The sequence below is a fragment of the Strigops habroptila genome, chromosome 2, assembly GCF_004027225.2.
Source record: "Strigops habroptila isolate Jane chromosome 2, bStrHab1.2.pri, whole genome shotgun sequence".
Taxonomy (NCBI): Eukaryota; Metazoa; Chordata; class Aves; order Psittaciformes; family Psittacidae; genus Strigops; species Strigops habroptila.
In genome coordinates, this window is record NC_044278.2 from 22,555,004 (window position 1) to 22,570,294 (window position 15,291).

The window sequence follows — 15,291 nt, forward strand, 5'->3', positions numbered from 1 at the left end:
TTTCTATCTATGTCTAAGACTTGAGGGGTGTGAGGGCATTGAATGTTGTACCTCTTGCTTTGAACTTCTTTAATGTTTCTGGAGTGACAGTGGTGAAATAAATGGGGGCTGAAACAAGTATGCTGAAGGAAATGTCTGTGTCAAAGCTCTTCCTGTCATCAGGTTTGGTTTGATATTTTTTAAGACGACAGCATTTTTACCTGTCTGAGGTACTGTTTTGTTGTTTGTGGAGAGAGTTATATCTTTTTGTGCCTGAATGATCACCTGTAAAAGCCTAATTTTTTTTAAGAAACAGGAATATACAGCCTGGGTTTTGCTTGGGCCTCACTATAAGCATCTCTCAGAACCAGCCCTCCTCCAGCACAGCAGCCATGCTGCTTATTCCACCACAACTGCGCTTCCCTGTGAAGGACAGAAGGGTGGCTCCTGTTTGCAGTGGGCAATTTCTTTATACTGTGGAATAGTTACTGGAAAAAGCTCATCTGAATTTTCATTAGCTATTTAAATTCATTATATTTGCTATTTATGAATATCTGCTCTTGTAAGTTAATAGCTGATCTTCTTAAAACATCTGTGAAGAAGGCTTTTATTGTGTGAACAAGAGTATTGGATGTGCATTACTCAGTTTTTGATGCTTTTTAAAGATCTCCATTCTCTGTAAACAAAGCAGAAAAAAGATTGTGAAGTTTAGGTACCCAGCTATACAGCCAAAGTGGCCAAAAGTTAAACAGGGTGCAGATATCACAGTGAAAAGTTTAGAGGAGAAGGAACTTAAAGCAAGATTGATCATGAAAATTTCAGAAAGGAAAAAATTACAGTTAAATTCATGATTCTCTGGCTCTTACCATAGATCATCTTGCTTAAGGCTCTTAATTTGGTGCTCTTAACAGCACTCTTAATTTGGTGCTGTTAACTTTAAGGCAGAAAAAAAAGAGAAAGCACAGTGCCATTTGATCATAAAATAAAAGTAGCAAACAGGTGATAACTTTTCATTTGCATATGTTTTGCAAACAATTTATGTCACCTCTATCTATTAGGGCCTTTGAGAATGCAGTCTGCAGAGTAAGACCATTTTATTGTGAAGTGCCATGCCATACAGTACATGAAAGTTATCCAGAAATGTGTAATATATCCAGCACGTTGTGTGTTTCCAACTTTTAAATTTAGTAACTCAATTGGTGTACTTGCTAGTCTTGTTTTTGTGTTCAAGAACAATCATGTGAAAGAGCATGTTCCCTTCTGCCCTCTCTCCCTTCATTCTGAGAGCATTGCTATGTTTCTCTCTGGTCCTCTCTCAGTTTTTCTCTCGTATCTTGAGCAGGTTGCTATTGCCCAGGACAGGCTCCAGTTTTTCCTTTCCAGTTAGCTTGCAAATTGCCCATTAAGCTAAGAAGGTTGGGGTGCTGGTTGTCCTGTGGGAGTTAATTACAGGCACAGAGCAGAAACCCTCAGCCCAGCCCACGTTTCCTGTCCTCTTTGCCTTCCCCTTCCTGCCTGCCTGGCAGAGGAAGGATTGGTGCCCTCTTCTCCTGTGGAGAGGTCAGTCCTGTGCAGCCTCCCTCAACATGGCCTCCCTGCCTCCTCCAGCTGCGGGTAGACAGGGCCAAGCACTCCTGCAGATATGTCTTTTTGGTTCCCTTTGTGTTGCACTTGTATTAATTTATAGGCAAGGCAATCTGAGATTCAGCTCCATCTCTAATTGTTGTCGGGCACATATGCAAGTGATTTTTTTAACAGCTTTTTGACATCTTTCTTGAATGTTGGTGAAGTGAATACTTGTTATTGAGGGATAGCCACATGTTGAAATGTTTTTCCACACATGGAAAATAAAAATGACTGTGCAGGATTCTGTGCCTGTCGTCCCCCAAAAGCTGCTGCTCAGATTTGCCCAGCTCAGACTGCCTATTATTTGTTATTAGTGGCAAACACCCTTCTGAGATCTAAAACTTTGACTGTTACCTTATCCTTTTCACATACCATCACTGATAATAATAGTAGTAAATTTGAACAGGATATGAATTTGTTGTTGCTTATTTGGAGGTTTCAACTCAATTCTAATGAAACCATTATTTTTCACCATGGTTTGAAATGCTCCTGGGTTTCTGGGATGCATGCTTGTGAGTGGTTCCTCTGAAGACATGCATGTATTGTGGCCTAGACATTTCTACAGTTAATGGTAAAATGTAACGTGGAATGAAATGAGCTTGAGTCTAAGGTGCCCTGTTAGGAAAACAAACAAACAAACAAACAAAAACCCCCAAACCAACCTGTTTTGATCTGTTGAGTCAAATCAGTACGAAAACTACTAAAATGATAAAAATGGAACCTCAAGTTTCTGCTTCTACATAATTGTTAATTAAAGACCTTTGAATTGGATTTCTGAGTTTTATGAGCCTAGAGAAATGAATTTAGTTTTAAATAATCTCAAAGATATTATTTAATCTCAAAGATCTTTATGGGAGAATCCGCCATATGTCATTTTTATGGCTAAGGCATAACGACACGCAGAGTTTGCCCGTGATCCCTGGAAGTCAGTGCGATCCCTGTGGTCCAAGTTGTGGGATTATTGTGGCAAGTAGCTGGAGTGACAAGCAGTGTTTCGATTTGGTGGTAGCACCTAGGCAGCCAGCTTTAAGCTCACAGGGAAAAGAAAAGGGTCTCTGGATTCAAAACTATGAGCGTGGCATTTCACTCTGAAAGACCATTTGAGCGAGCTTACAACATGTCACTGCATCGACCTCTGGCTGCTGGCCCTTGGAAAGCTCAAAGTCTGTAAAAGAGAGGAACTAAGCCATAGACTGGTTTACTGGGGCCGTAGCAAGTTTCTCTTCTTCCAGACAACTCCCACCAGTTGACCAGAGCGGTGGTCTTAGCTGCCAGAGCAGGGTCACTCCCGTCCCCCGATGTTGTACCCAGCACCTCCTCCTGGCCCCTTGCCCCTGCTGGGCCGTGGTGGCTGCTCCTTCTCCCCATCCTCTAGGCCCCTTCGACACCACCCTTCGTTTACCAGAGAGGCTGCCCCGAATGCCTCCTACTCCTAGCCACACCTGCACTCCCCAGAGCCCGGGTGCAGGTCTCCAGGATTTACTGGGAGCAAGGCAGGAGCTAGCTGCTCCATGCTGCCAGCCTGCCACCAGCACTGCCCCAGTCCCGGCCAGGAGTGCAGCCAGCCCCCGCAGCCCTTGGGCTGGTGGACAGCCCCGGGACCTCCCTCCGAGGGCTGTGCCGCCCTCGTAACTGTCTTCCTCCACTTCAAAGCCCCTGTTCTCACGCTTCCTTCCTTCGGTAATGAACCTTCAATTTCCTCCAGGTAAATAAAGTGAAACTGGAAAGAACTGTAAAACAAAACATGAAAGTAGCCTAGCTGGAGAGTTACAGCCCACAGTGTCCCTGGGAAAGGTTTTTCCTGTCCTCCCGCTGCGGTTTCTAGCCTGTTGTCTCCCACTTTGTTTGCCCTTTCTTACCGTTTTTTAGCTGTAAGCTCTTTAGCGTGCAGCCTCCTCTTCGTGGGAGCATTTGTACAGATGCTAATAGGTAGAGAGGCTCCTCCCATGGCTCCGTTTTTATTAACTGGGGGATCAGATAAATTACCACATTTTTAATATCTCTTTTGCAGTAGCTATTAAGCTGCATGGTGTAGAAACAGTGAGTAGATTTTTGTTCATTTGTTCACAACACTGAGCTCTGAGAAAATTCTTCCGTGTGAGGTTTTTAGGTGCCGGGAGAGGATGTGTTTGTTACTCAGTAGGTTATGTGGTATTTTCATTTGGAAGTGGCATTTTATGTGACATTTTACTTTAGAATAATAGATGGGCATAATCTAAATTTCAGGTCTGTAGCAGAAGAGTTATGTCTATTACTTAGCCTATCTAGACACTTGCATCTTTTATAAATTCTTCCTGATTGCATCTCTGTTCACAAAATCTGGATTAAATGCACTTCGAAGAAGTGAGGGTGCTGACTGGTCTCAAATGTGATGGTTTGCAAACTTGCAGACCAGCTGTCCTACTCGCTAGTGAAGATAAGAGGGCTCCGATGAAGGGTTTTGTGCTGCTGGAAACAGAACCAGCTTTCTCAGGGGACTGCTTTGAGCGAGATTGTAGCAGGATTGCATCCCCACTGTTACTAGTGGGTATTGCCACACACATGTAATTTGTGCTAGATAAAATGAGGAGGTAATAAAGACAGGTAAAAAGAAGAGATGAGAGATCTGATGTGTACTTTTTTTTTTTTTTTTCTTTTCTTAGGAAGCAAAAATGTCCAGGGATGCCACATTAACTCAGGGAAAAGCGAGTGCTGCTTTAAATCAGAAAACTTGTGTTAAACCAAGTGCTTTATTTTGGGAACCATTTCCGTATGTTATGAAGGAAAGTTGCAGACTAGGCATGTTTACTAGACCTTTAATTGCTGCATTTAGGAGACAGGCGCTTTTTTATTTCCTTTTTTTTTTTTCCCTCCCCCTTCCCTTTTTAACGACAAGAAGCCAGAGTTTGCTGTGCAAATGAAGCAGGCTTTGCAAGAATCAGATTCACTTTGGACGACTCTTCACATTCCTCGTCATCACTACATTAGGCAGCACAATTCCATCTCTGGTTGATGGGCAGAAAAAGTGGGCAGCCTGCCAGGTAGACGTTTCCATGGCTCCCAACCCCCAAAGGTGATGCGTTTTTCAGCTAATTCAATGAAGAGTGGGCTGAACTTTGGGTATAAACTAGACAATAGCTGCCTTCGCAGTATCAGCAGAATGGTTTATGGGAATGCACTCCACATTTGGCAGAGCATCATGTGACCTTACGGCTGAGATTTTGTGATGGTGCCAACGGAGACTTGGAAAGCAGTGCCCGTTCTGACTTTTTTCCTCTTTTCTTACATGGCTCAGAAAATGGTGGATCTTAATACTTGACTTTAGCCAGACTCAGCAAGCGATTGAGCTTTGAAGCACAACTTTGCTTTTATTCTGGCTTTTTTGGCACACCACCAGGAGGCTGTCCCTTTCACGCCTGATAAATTCTGCTTCTTATCTCCAAATAGAAAAAAGAAAGAAAGAAAATATAAGCAGTATATTTATACTTCATAACTGCATTTTAAACGTACATGTTTTATTTTTTTATTGCTGATGTGTAGTTTAGAGCTGCCCTCCCGAGTACCTGAAGGATAAAAGTTGTTTTTATTTTTCTGGTGTTTTTTGTTGTTTTTTCTTTTCTTTTTTCCTTCCTCCTGTTTAATGAACAGGCATTGAACTGGGCAAACGGGGCGGCAGCACTGAATATGAGATCATTGCAGCACAGTGTAGCAAACTGGCACCCTGCCTTTTCACCCCTTTGCTCCGTCAGATCTGTGCAATCCCCATCTATAAAACCAGCGCAGGGGCGAGGTGAATTTTCTGGTCTCTCCCCACTTCTAGTCCGGTGCAGGCAGTTGCGGCAAGGATTGGTGCAGCTTTTGCGCAGTGCTTTGTGCCTGGAATTCCGAGAAGAGAGAGAGAGAGAAGACAGGCATCCTGGTCTTCTTCCGAGAAAGAACAGGAGCCCTAAGAAGAAGAAACAAATCTGAGTTTGTCCTACATACAAGAGTGCAGGAAAAAAAAAAAAGTGACTCTCCTGCTTCCACCAAAAAAAAAAAAAAAAATCTGGCATGTTTCACTACAGAGACATCAGGATGTGTTAGAGCTGCTTAAAACAGTATAACAAAATGAATCTCAGAGATTGATTCTTTTAGTAAAAAAAAAAAAGAATTTCTTGTTTGTTTGGGGTTTTTTCACTACTGCTCATATAGCAGTGTTTGGCACTGGGTGAAAACGTACCTTTCATATCAGGTATAGCTTCTTTTTCTTTTTTCTTCTTTTTCTTTTTTAACTCCGTTTTAAACGTGTTGGTTTGGAACTGGGTATTAATTTTAATGTAGTCAGCTGTTCACACTTTTTAAAACTAACTTTTTGGGTGTGTGTTTGATCTAATACTGCTAAAAATAGAAAGTAAACAAAAACCTGAGGGTCTATAGAAATAAGTGGTTAGGCACATTTTGTCTTAGCTAAGCACTGGACTTATGCAAAGATCTTAATGTTACATTTTTTCAGTCTAAGCTTTGGTTATCTCTAAGAAAGTTGTGAGTATTTAATCTGGTTGCTAAGAAAAGTAAATTCTTTTTTCATAGTGTGACTCATGCTTTCGGTTTCTAAAGAGGAGAAAAGGTAAAAAAAAACGTGTTAAACTGTAGGAAAGGATTGCTCTTGTAGCCAGTATATTAAAGTTATTATTGAGTTAATTCATATATGAGTTTCTTACAATTTGTATCTAAATCCATTACAAAGAAATCAGTGTAATAAGCACTGGAATAAAAGGCACATTATTGGGGCATTCATGAAGTAAGCCTGGTTTGCAGCTAGTAACAGTGACTATTTTAAGATGTTCGGTAAAGCAGCACTTGTCCAGGAATAGCTGAAAACAGTATTTAAGATACCCATTCAGAGTGTTTGTGATAAGTGCATGCAGAGTTAAAGTAAGTTTTGGGCATATGACGCTTCAGTAGAGTCTTTTTCTTCAAGCATTTGTCTGTCAGTTGTAACATATTACTAGGCAATTAGAAGAGTGTGTAACAAAATTCATTCTGACTGACAGATTTTGAAGAGCTCAGCCAAATCGGTGTTTTATGTATTTGGGATTTTTTTTTTCATATTTTCCCAGTCTTTTTAATTTATGGTAAAAATACAGATGTCCTCAGCTAGAAATTACTTTGAAATTTGCAATGTCTTTTTTGTCAGTACCTCTGATTTTTTTTTTTTTCCAAAATATTCATGATAGATGCTTGTCTAATAAAAAGCTTTTATAAATATTTTATGACTATGCAAAATAGAATTGTTTTAATGTGTGCTTCACTTTCTATCTGTTACTGATTAGACAATAACTTTCTAAGATCATATGCTAATTTTGCTACATTATATTTTTGGTTTTCTGCAATGAATTCTGGGAAATTGCTGAACAGACACCTTATGTATATGACACATATACCTCCCTTTACACATTTTGTACCAGAAAAAGTTTCTTAGATTTATGGTGATACTGCCTTTCCCAATCGTTTTGTTAGAATAATTACGTATGTCATTAATACCTAAGTCTGTGGAGAAACCAAGAGTTGCATTAACTTAAAAGAACTTTTAAAATTTCTATATCTGATCGTAGTATTCACTTTTTTTCCATAAAGTTTTGCGAACATTTCTTGATTTAAGCCATTTATTTTATCCCAATATTTTTATGAAGTTCTGTACCAAATTACCTTGTCGTATGCACTACTGGATAAAAACTATTTATTTTTGTTAAGTATGCTCTTCCTTTCTGGAATTCCTAATAAAAAAAATATATGTGGAGTAAAGGAAGACTAGGAGATACTAAATGAAATAGTCCCTTTGCCAAAGTGTGCGTGTTCAGAGCATGTCTTCCCATGGCCCTGAGAGGGGTGTCAGCAGCGTGTCGGTTTTATATCTCAAAAGCATAATTACTAATTTTGTTTTTCATGTTATTCTGAAAACACTTTACATAAAACAGCTATGTCAAAATCTTTCTCTCACTTTTTTTTTTTTTTTTTAATTTTAGTGAAACAAAAAACATTAAAGTGAAAAAGGAAACTGAAGAATTTAATTATACCAGAAGTCAGCGAAGGTAATACAGTGATCTTAAATATTTTCTTTTGTTAAAAAATAAAAGTAATGACAAGAACATGACGTGGTTAGATCTAAAAGTATTTCATTCCTTAAGAGAGCCTACAAATATAATTTCACAGATATGTATTAAACTTCTGTTCTGATTACTTTCTGTTGGGAATATTGCAGTCTGTGTAGCCTTTATATGGTACCTTTTCATGAAGCTTTTGAGTGAATGGAAAGATCGATACATCATTTGTTCTTTTGTTGTGCCTAGTAAATATGTAATACATATATTTACTAGTATATTTATATTACTAGTGTATTTATAGTACATGTATCTATTTGCTAGTATATAACTATAATGCAGTGACCAATTATTTTTGAAATGTGAAATTTCTTTTCACACACGAAAAAGTAGGAGAAGCAATTTTATAGTACATATTACAATCATTTAGTAAATTATATATTTAGTCTGCATACTTATTTCTGATATTAGGAAACTATTCTAGTTTGAGTCCTTGTCTTACATATTCTATCTCTTTAGTGTCATCAGACACTATTATAAATTATAAAAATATAATTTATAATAAAAATTAAATTAAAATGTAATTCTTTCTGAATGCTGAAGTATTGTACATGAAGTGAAAGCAGGCTTAAAAGAGACTGATTTGAAAATAAAAACTTTTTTTTCTTTTTTGAATGAAAAAGGGTAGGCTTGAAAGTGAAAGATTTTATCCACTACATTAAAAAAGAAAAGAAAAAAAAAGGTCATTTACTAATGTTCAGATGTCACTACTGTACTAGAAATACATGTAGCAGTCTGCAAGAAAATGAAGCATTGCCCTGATTAAAAAAATTTGTTATTGGCAGATTCATTCTCTAGAAAGGAGTTTTGCCCACCTAATGATGGCAGAATTAGGCCTTCAGTGGGAACTAGTGGAAGGCAGTAATTAAAATCTTAGACACAGATTTCAGTAACCCACTAAAATCATAAGAGACCTTTCTATAGCACCTGGTTTTAAAATTATACCTGCTGCTTCTGCCTGTATTTTACAAATGCATTGGTGGCTGTATTGTTCCAATTTATTTTGATATGTCAGACACTATGCTTAAAGATGCAGTATTTATCCATGCTTTTATTTAGAATATGTAATTTATAAAACTGTATCTGTATCTCATCTACCTGAATTACTGGCTGTTGCCTCAAAGGACCTGCTTTTAGTCAGTTGCGTAGGACTCCCTACATTCAGTGTGTGAGAATTTGTATCGTACTGCTTGCCGGTCACAAAAAGAAAGCATTTGTTGTAGGAGTTAACCCAGAAGTTTTGCAAGATTGCACTTCTGCCTGCATTCGTATTATTAGGGAATAGCATTGATGGGAGGATTAGTGAAAAAATAGACAAATGAACTGCTTTGCTTTGGTAAATAGGTGTTGTTTAATCAACAAGTTATTGTCAAGCAGTATTTAGATGCCCTGTAATATGAATAAATATCTAAGCAGTCTACAATGTTGTACGGGAGCTGCGCTCCAGTGAGCCTCATTGCTTTTCAGACTTGGTGGGGTGATTTTTATTTTGGGTTGTAGTATATGATATGAGCTCAGACACAAAGGACAAACCTGTATTGTTCACTTCTATGTCACATCCAATTATGGATTCCAGTCTTGCCTGCTGTGAGCATGCTGTAGTCAGATGCAAGTTGTTGGGAGTTGAGAGTTCATTGGTAAGGCAAAGTGTGCGCAAAAGGACATTATTTCCTGCTGAAAACAAAACACTGTTGTGCCATCAGTCTGTAAAAAGAATGTTTTTTCTTCCTTGTTCAAACCCAAAACTAGTTACAAGTCTTTGGTTTGTTTGATGTATCCACCATTTATTTATGCAGTGAAGTTTGAAGTAGCCTTCCTTATAATACATGGTAATATTTTTACTCTTTAAACTCTGGTTCTTACATTGCTTCATATGTTTGTTTGTTTAAAGTCTTCTGCATCTCACTTTAAAGGGAAATACTAATCAACAATGCCAATTGGCATAAACCCGTAGATCCGATCTTGTGTTGAAACGTACTGCACAAGCTCGCTTCTATGGGTCTGTGTCAGTATGGTGATCTGGCAAAAGTTTATGTAGCACACACTGCAGTGGTATTTGACAACAAGCCCAACTGAGTGTACAAAACTATATATTGCTTTTGGAATGCTTCTTTTGTCCATTGCCTTATCTTCAAACTTCATCAAGTGATGTGTTCTTTTACTGGTTGCTTTAAGCACCTTTGGCTTAACATCTTACTAAAATTTAAAAAGTGATGTGAGGGAATTGTGAGGTTTCCAGTGAGGCTTTGCTGGCTTTATTAAATATAACATTACATGGTATTGCATTCAGAAAATGTAGGAAAAATAAGTAGAGATTTATATTTTATTTTTATTGTAAAATAAGAACAAAAGGTCATTTCTTTCCAGAAATGTAGCTAGACTTGCATCATTGCTATCAAATATATATGCATATACACACAGAAAACACACGTGTATATCTTTATACATATCTAAACAGAATAGAGCAGAAATTCTACTTCTGTAGTAGAAAAATCTATCTAAGAATATGTCTTATCATCTGAAAAGTGGGGAATAACTGCAGTTGAAAGCCTACCCCCATGTGAAATATATAGGTCTGTGGCTGCTGTCACATTTCAAAGAAAGGCTGAAGAAGTGAAGAAGACTATATGGTCACCGTCGGAAGCTGTGTGCATCCGGGTTGAGGTAGTAGGTTGTATGGTTTAGAGTTACACCCTGGGAGTTAACTGTACAACCTTCTAGCTTTCCTTGGAGCACACTTGATCCATCGAGGAATCCATCACCAATTTAATCTGATCAGGGAAAGTATGCAAAAAGGTATTGTGTCATGGCTGTACATAATAATCACTCTGAGGCTTTATTGATGCTGAAATAGTCCTGATGACTTGATTATTTCATTTACATCCTGTTATGAACAATGCTAACATGTTGTCTTAATGGACTGTGACTATGTACTGCAGACACTTGAGGAAGGACTGATGATTTTAATTCCATTAACAGGAAAGTTTTAAAAGTTTATTTTGATTTATAAATTCAGAAAAATATCAAGTATTTAATGCTTTATTCTTTCTTCATAGAAATAGCTTATCCTATACAGTTGATTTTCATTGCTGTTATATAGGTGCACATTCTTTTTAAAGGAAAAAGAACAATTCTTTCTGTCTCTATAATACCTCCAAAAAATATTGCATGGTGCTGCTTGGATAGTGGTGGGCAGTGTCACAAGTTGATCCTGATCTTCCTTGGATTTCGGGTATTCTTTCTGTGTGCCTGTACAACTCAATGTTATGAACAGAGGTCCAAATGATCTGTAGCCCCTCTTGTGTTTCCACCTTGTCTTGATTCATGTGCCACTCAGCCTAATCCCACTCTGGGGTCTCAGCATCCATGTCCTTACACAGCATGTCAGCCTGACCCTGACCCAGAGTGCCCTTGTCATTTTTGGCCCCGACTGAAGTTCTGACGCATCTTCCTAACACAGCAGGGTTTGAAGAAGTCCCATTCCCAAAGCACTGGGCACCATTGGTGGTGACAGGTCGCTGTGCCAGATGCCTCCACCCCTGTGGGTCAGGTGCCACAGACAGAATTAGCCCTCCTCAGGCCCTGCACCCGCTGTATATCTGGCATGCCTTTTTTAAAAAAGCAGTACCAAAATGCATGAAGGCAAAAAAATGTGCATTGAATCCCAGTCTGAATAGGGAGACAAAGGCATATTGTGGAGGTTTTTGCCCCAGGTTGTGCGTTCCCATTTCATGCTGGTTTTCAGTCTTCCTAATCTTGGAAGAGGAAAATATCCTTTGCGGTGTGTACATCCCATAAGCAGGTTTCTTAGAGAGAAAAAGTAGCAAGTGTTTTCACAGTTTAGCCATTCCCGGAAACAGCTATAACATGAAAGGGAAAAGGACTGTACCTGTATAGCCACCGTGAGTTTGTAAGTGAGGCCTGATTCTGAACATGACCTTAAAGATGAGGTCTCCTCAATGGGGTGGAAGGCATTATTGCCAAAGTAGAAGCATGTGGACCAGTGATGCTCATTCCAAAACAGTTGGGAAAAACTGATACTGTCTGTTTCCATGTATTTTTCCAAAAAAAGTGAAAAGGAGTAGAACTTAATAATTGATAATTAATAATAGTAATAGTGATAATTTTGCTGGAAAATAATGTAAGGTTTGGTGAAAAAAGCAAAAGAGCTGAGCTATGTCCCTGTGGTGCTGCGGTCAGGGGGACACCACTGATGTGGGCTATGGGCATTCCAGACTCCTGTGGACTAAGGAGGGTGAAATGTGTCTATTCCATGTGGGGGTGAGGGCTGCAGTCCTAGAGCTCCCAAGTTAACAGCAAATAGGTCTTTCTCCAGGGTATTTTGAACCCCTGCATTTCTTGCTCTACTTTTCTTGCAGGTGACCATAACAAAATATTTCACATTTCCAATGTTTAATTGTTTTAGGTTTTGCATCAGCGTAGAAAGTTATAGATGTTTATTTTAAGTGGATTTGATGCTGGCTTGTGTTTTGGTTATTGTTTCCTTTTCAGTTCTGCCTATTTAAAAAATCACTTGCTTAGAGGTCCCTATGTCTGACTCTCTCTGCCTCAGCTTGAGGCTTACCTAAGCACTTTCCTAGATAAGGAATAAAAAGAGGAGATGAAAATGGATTTAGTCTCTCTTTTTAATGGCATTTATTTTCAGTGATTAATATTTGTAATAGGAAATTAGTAAAGAGGATCTGCATGACAGTTAGGTGGATGTACAATGGATTGTAAGCTTGTCTTAAAGTGTGTGGGAAAAGGAGAGAGCAGGTTGAGTGAATCAGAGCTACTCCAAGGTAATGGAAAATGCTAAAGGGGCAGTGGCTCAACGGGGGGAATAGAGAGGAGACCTCCATCAACTGATGGAGCTTAACAGAGACCACTCACAATCTGAATAAAAACTGTAATATCCTCTGTGGATTCAAAGGGACCCTGGTCACCAGTATGTTTTCTTTCTTTCTTTTCTATTTTAATTTTTTCCTTTTGTAGTTTAAGTCCAGTGCAAAGAAACATTGTAGTTGCTGTTTTCTGCCAAGAGAGCAACAGGTGTTCAATCCTTTTATATTAATTTTTCAATTAGTTGCAAAATAAGGGGGATTGTTTATACTAAGCTGAACCAAATAGAAGTGACTGATGCAGAAAATGTGGGAATGTTTCATCTGTCCTTCAAATGCATGATAAATTTGTAATTCTGTCAGGCATAGTTGCAGGTTGCTATGCAAATTTTCATTGCAGCATCACCAGCCTCAATGAATAGACATTTTTTGTATTTATTTCTTGGTTCTTTAATTTAGGCTTTTTGTCCTGTAATGTGCAATACATTGTTTTGGTAGGAGTTATCAAGTTACAAGCAAAAATGAATGAGATCGTGAGGTAATTTTGAAGTGGATTAAGGTAGAGAATGAAAAACGAAGGGGGAAAAAGCCCTAATAAGAACAGCTGGATGGAGTTACGTCTTCTGTGATTTCATTTTGAAGTCATAAAACATATTGTCTGTTTTAGGTGAAGTCTGACATTTTTTAACTTTACAGTGCAGTTGGAATCTTAGTCAGTCACATAGTACTCAGCATTACATTGCTATGGTGCTTCCGTAGGAAATAGATGCATTTAATAACATGGCTATACATGGATGGGTTCCAATCTAGGGCATATTTAACAGTATTTGTTTCCATAAGTAAGCCATAATGTTATCAGGCTTGTGCCTTTACTTTGCTTCTTGCATATAGAAGAAATATCTGTTTAGATATTTCAGGAAAATCTTGAGATCCAACCAATCTGCAACTCCCAGTGGTTTCTTCGGGAGACATAGGTCCGCGGCATTTCGCAAGTTTGGTCCTACAGAAAAACTGGCTGCGGAGACACTGACCTGCCCAACGCTCTTTTGCTTCCCACAATTTTCTTGATAAAGATTAAGTGTGATCCAAGTTTAACCCTGGTTCCCAACAGAGAAAGTTATAGTATGGCAAAAACCTGCTTTAATGCCAGATCTTGTTTGTCTCGAGAGCTAAGTCACTTCAGAGAGCTGGGGAGAGTTTGGATTTCCTTCTGCAGCCCACAGTGCCTGTGTCCAGAGGCACGTCCAAAGAAAACAGAGTTAAAGGGATGTTTCTGAGTTAATAACTGTGCGTTGCATGTGTTAACAGAGCTTGCGTGTTTTAGGCCCAGCCATTTTGAGACCTTTCTGTGGAATAAAGCTGCCATTAATCCAGTTCACCAGAGTAGGTAAAGCAAGTTTTCAGTAATTTTCTGCTGTTGAAATAACACAGAACAGTCAAAAATACAAGAGTGAATGTGGGTCAATATAGTTGCTGTTGTATATTTTAAGCCGTTATAAATAATCCTATAGGTTTACATTATGAAATTTGAAAGTCATTATAAAATGTTTTTTCTCTGTAGCTGGTGCACTTTCTAGTTTTGTCATTCTATTTCAACATAAGAAAATACTAATTTTCACTTGATCTTAAGGTCCTTTCCAACCTAACTATCCTATGATTCTACCATTCTTTTAAATTCCTCTTAAAATTGAAGTAAATTGAATAGAGATTTTTAGGTAAAGAATGTGGTAAAATGTTTAAAAGCAACTCCAGAAAAGATTTTTCTTACAAAAAAAAAAGACACTTTTTTTCTTACAAAAAACCCTTTTTGTCCTTAAAAAGTGACAAACAGCCGTTAGCAGTCTCTAAAGCTTGTTTATTGAAACTCTGAGACCTGTGGTAGGTTGCTTGACTGATAAAATTGGAATGGAAGTGCACTTGAAATTTTTCAAATTTTTTGGATGTGGTTTCATATGACATTCATTTATCTATTAAGAGTGGCTTCTGGTATTTTTAATAAAACTAAAATTAAATACATCTGGCAGGAACTGTTTAGATGTGAATATTGCTTTTATAGCAGTTAAATACAAGATTGAAAAGCTAATGCTTCTGCATTACATAGTATGGAAGAACTGTTTCAGCTTTGTCTTTTCTCACATAGTAAAAATGTTTACATCAGAGTGATCTTTTTTGTAGAGTTTAATTTTTTATAAGGCTTCTGGATATTCCAACTGTATTTTATTATAAATTATATAATTTATATGAAAATTTTAGGCAAATTCTTACTGTTTAGTTCCCTCCACTACTTCATTCATGCTACTTCCAGAAGCAGTAAGAGCAAGCCTTGCACTGGTGAAGTCTTTTCAAGAATATTTGCTATAGCTGAATAAAAGTCAACAATAATGCTTCATGACATTCCCATTTGTTCAGAGATACCTGGCTCCTTATCCCTTGTTCTGCAAATGTGATCGACATTTTACTTGATCTTACAGTTAAATAGGCATGAATTCCATTGCTCTGTACTTCCTTTGTTGCACCTCCTTTTCAATAGAAAGATCTCACCCCTAAACAACTGTACTTTGAGACTTTCTGGCTAATATAGTTGTCTGGCTTGAGTAAGACTGTCTCTGGTATGCTCCAGCCATTGCACCAAGAGCCTCAGCAAAAGGATACAAATGCAGAATAGCAGACTAATCTTTTTACTAAGAGTCAACAGCCTTGTATACTACCTACTTTGCTTTAGTAGT